Here is a 5,000-nt window from a genome sequence, read left to right as displayed (position 1 = left end):
GAACTGTGCTTAGCAACCACGAAAGCTTCCAAGAGTTGAAACATTGCCTATCAAGTAGGCCGTACCAGCCCATAGCAACCCAACCAAGATACTCTAACAGGCCAAGATTGGTTGGAGAATTCAAAATTTTGCTAAGTCCATGGCCACCATAAGCCATTTCTATCAAGAAGGCCATGGACAGTGCTTAGCAACCACGAAAGCTTCCAAGAGTTGAAACATTGCCTATCAAGTAGGCCGTACCAGCCCATAGCAACCCAACCAAGATACTCTAACAGGCCAAGATTGGTTGGAGAATTCAAAATTTTGCTAAGTCCATGGCCACGATAAGCCATTTCTACCAAGAAGGCCACGAACTGTGCTTAGCAACCACGAAAGCTTCCAAGAGTTGAAACATTGCCTATCAAGTAGGCCGTACCAGCCCATAGCAACCCAACCAAGATACTCTAACAGGCCAAGATTGGTTGGAGAATTCAAAATTTTGCTAAGTCCATGGCCACCATAAGCCATTTCTATCAAGAAGGCCACGAACAGTGCTTAGCAACCACGAAAGCTTCCAAGAGTTGAAACATTGCCTATCAAGTAGGCCGTAGCAGCCCATAGCAACCCAACCAAGATAATCTAACAGGCCAAGATTGGATCTCAAAATGTTGCTAAGTCCATGGCCACCATAAGCCATTTCTATCAAGAAGGCCATGGACAGTTCTAAACAACCACGAAAGCTTCCAAGAGTTGAAACATTGCCTATCAAGTAGGCCGTACCAGCCCATAGCAACCCAACCAAGATAATCTAACAGGCCAAGATTGGTTGGAGACTTCAAAATGTTGCTAAGTCCATGACCACCATAAGCCATTTCTATCAAGAAGGCCACGAACAGTGCTTAGCAACCACGAAAGCTTCCAAGAGTTGAAACATTGCCTATCAAGTAGGCCGTAGCAGCCCATAGCAAACCAACCAAGATAATCTAACAGGCCAAGATTGGTTGGAGATTTCAAAATTTTGCTAAGTCCATGGCCACCATAAGCCATTTCTATCAAGAAGGCCACGAACAGTGCTTAGCAACCACGAGAGCTTCCAAGAGTTGAAACATTGCCTATCAAGTAGGCCGTACCACCATATGTGGAAATTATGGTGAAAATAAGCCAAGTTCCGGAGTTTTTAACTAACACGAAACCACGAAAAACTTTCATTAGGAAAACTTGGTTGGAGCACCCTACTGCAGAACACACCGACATGGACGAAAGGGTCGACTGGCTAAGAGAAAAAATTTTTGCGGGACCACTCAAAACATCATAGTTAGACCTAGCAAATGATGAAAAGTGAAACCCGCGATCGATTGGAGAAACCTTATTTTACACTGAAAAATTCCACATAAGGAAAATTTGTATGGAGCACCCTACTGCAGAGCACACCGACAGGGCCGGGAAGGAAGGCCCGGTCCAAGAAAAAATTTTTGCGGGACCACTCAAAACATCATAGTTAGACCTAGCAAATGATGAAAAGTGAAACCCGCGATCGATTGGAGAAACCTTATTTTACACTGAAAAATTCCACATAAGGAAAATTTGTATGGAGCACCCTACTGCAGAGCACACCGACAGGGCCGGGAAGGAAGGCCCGGTCCAAGAAAAAATTTTTGCGGGACCACTCAAAACATCATAGTTAGACCTAGCAAATGATGAAAAGTGAAACCCGCGATCGATTGGAGAAACCTTATTTTACACTGAAAAATTCCACATAAGGAAAATTTGTATGGAGCACCCTACTGCAGAGCACACCGACAGGGCCGGGAAGGAAGGCCCGGTCCAAGAAAAAATTTTTGCGGGACCACTCAAAACATCATAGTTAGACCTAGCAAATGATGAAAAGTGAAACCCGCGATCGATTGGAGAAACCTTATTTTACACTGAAAAATTCCACATAAGGAAAATTTGTATGGAGCACCCTACTGCAGAGCACACCGACAGGGCCGGGAAGGAAGGCCCGGTCCAAGAAAAAATTTTTGCGGGACCACTCAAAACATCATAGTTAGACCTAGCAAATGATGAAAAGTGAAACCCGCGATCGATTGGAGAAACCTTATTTTACACTGAAAAATTCCACATAAGGAAAATTTGTATGGAGCACCCTACTGCAGAACACACCGACATGGACGAAAGGGTCGACTGGCCAAGAGAAAAAATTTTTGCGGGACCACTCAAAACATCATAGTTAGACCTAGCAAATGATGAAAAGTGAAACCCGCGATCGATTGGAGAAACCTTATTTTACACTGAAAATTCCACATAAGGAAAATTTGTATGGAGCACCCTGCTGTGGTCACCATCGGTCGAGTTGGTCGAGACGGGCAAAAAATTTTTTTTTCCATATCGTCTCAAAACATGATTTATGGACCTTGTAAATGTTGAAAAGTGAAACGAAATCACTTTTGGAGCGATGAAAATTTTGTATGGGAGGTCCCTACCCGGAACAAATTTTACTAGTAAAGTCATGATTCCGCGACGAGAAATTTGAAAATGGTCAAATATGGTTAAGATGTCATGTTCATTCCCTACTATGGGGGACCAGGTCGTCACGAAAAAATTTTTTTCTCGACCTGGTCAAATGTGGTTCTGCGACGGAGGTTAAACTAATAATGCATAATTTGGGCCAAAAACCCCCCTCTGTCAGATATTGTACCCGTTCAAGAGCAATAGCAGACCACATAAGTTGAGCTTTGAGGTATCTGAAAGTTGAATATAGAGCGAGGTTCTAAGCGAAGGGATAGCTTAACGTTGAGCATTGAACGCAAAAAAGCTTAGAGATAAGCTTAAGATACAAGGGTTGTGGTGCATGAGGCCGCTTAACGTTGAGCTTTGAACGCACATGGCTAGAACTAAGCTAAGAGATACCTATAGTGGTGCATGGAACTGCTCACAAGTTGAGCTTCGAGAAGTCCAAAGGCAAAATGTAGAGCGAGGTTCTAAGCGAAGGGATAGCTTAACGTTGAGCATTGAACGCAAAAAAGCTTAGAGATAAGCTTAAGATACAAGGGTTGTGGTGCATGAGGCCGCTTAACGTTGAGCTTTGAACGCACATGGCTAGAACTAAGCTAAGAGATACCTATAGTGGTGCATGGAACTGCTCACAAGTTGAGCTTCGAGAAGTCCAAAGGCAAAATGTAGAGCGAGGTTCTAAGCGAAGGGATAGCTTAACGTTGAGCATTGAACGCAAAAAAGCTTAGAGATAAGCTTATTATATAACGATTGTGGTGCAGGACACAGCTTAACGTTGAGCTTTGAACGCACATGGCTAGAACTAAGCTAAGAGATACGGGTAGTGGTGCATGGAACTGCTCACAAGTTGAGCTTCGAGAAGTCCAAAGGCAAAATATAGAGAGAGGTCCTAGCAGCCTAAAAAACTTCTAGGGCCGACAGCTCACAAGTTGAGTTTCGAACGCAATTAGGCTACCCTGGTAGCCTTGATTTGAAAGCATTAAGGCAATGATATGGTAGAATGCCCGATCTTAAACCTATTGACAGAGAATGTGTACGAGTAAGCATAGATGTGGAGGAGCACATACCCTAAACAGTCCCGAAAGATGGTTAGCTAAGTGATGCATCACAAATGGACTTGGCGCACCAAGTTCACACTGAAACACACACGATCGCGTATATTAAAACCTGTTGTGTGGTGCATCACTAATAAAGTTTGGTGCGTCAAACGAACATGAGAGTTGAGCATATTGGGTATGTGTGATAACACACTTTGCACGACAATCGAGAAACCGCATAAGCTCAGTATAACACAGCAGGGGAAGATTGATGAAAACCAGAGCTAATACATGCAACAGGCCGGGAATGCTGCTTCTGAAGGTGGTAGGACCGGTGCACTTATTAGTTAAACCAATCGGCCGATTGAGTTGAAGTCTGGTACCGATCTTTCACTTGACTGTGCCCCATCAACTATTGATGGTAGTGTAGAGGACTACCATGGTTGTGACGGGAAGCGGGAATCAGGGTTCGATTCCGGAGCTAGTAGAGAGTGCCTGATAAAGGCCATGGTACACATCCAAATCAGGAAAGCAGCAGGAAACACTACCATACATTGCCAGGTGCATAGGAGGATTGCAAGCCCGTAAATTGCCCGATCATAGCCAACGATGCTGAGAACGGAATTTATTCCTTCGATCGTCGTTGGTTCACATGTTTACTGATGGTTGTACGAACACCATACCCGGTGGTAAGTACAGTGGAGCTCGCCTTCACAACATAATGTTCACCAGTTGGACGCATAGATTGGAATAGCTCACATAGTGTTGGATTGCTGGAAACACACATTCCAGACTGCTCCGGTAGTCATGGAAAGGAGAGGATTGCAAGCCCGTAAATTGCCCGATTATAGCCAACGATGCTGAGAACGGAATTTATTCCTTCGATCGTCGTTGGTTCACATGTTTACTGATGGTTGTACGAACACCATACCCGGTGGTAAGTACAGTGGAGCTCGCCTTCACAACATAATGTTCACCAGTTGGACGCATAGATTGGAATAGCTCACAAGTGTTGGAAAGTTGAACGCACGTTGAAGACCGCTACTGTGGTCTTGGAAAGTAGAGGATTGCAAGCCCGTAAATTGTCCGATCATAGCCAACGATGCTGAGATCGGAATTCATTCCTTCGATCGTCGTTGGTTCGCATGTTTACTGATGATTGTACGAACACCATACCCGGTGGTAAGTACAGTGGAGCTCGCCTTCACAACATAATGTTCACCAGTTGAACGTACAAGTTGGAATAGCTCACATAGTGTTGGATTGCTGGAAACACACAAAATGATACGAGTAAGGTTGCGTGAGTAAGGCACGTACACCTAAAGCGAATTATTAGAAGTGGTGATACGAAGTGTCTCGGTGGAGTGTGCTTGCACACAACAAGTTGGCCAAGAGAACCGGTGGTCTCCTGTTGCTTAACGGCTTCGGGTTGACTTAGGGTTAATGTTGTTGGAAGTCGAATGAATTCTG

Source organism: Anopheles marshallii (genome assembly GCF_943734725.1).
Source record: "Anopheles marshallii chromosome X unlocalized genomic scaffold, idAnoMarsDA_429_01 X_unloc_213, whole genome shotgun sequence".
NCBI classification, from domain to species: domain Eukaryota; kingdom Metazoa; phylum Arthropoda; class Insecta; order Diptera; family Culicidae; genus Anopheles; species Anopheles marshallii.
Note: the sequence above shows the minus strand (reverse complement) of the source record.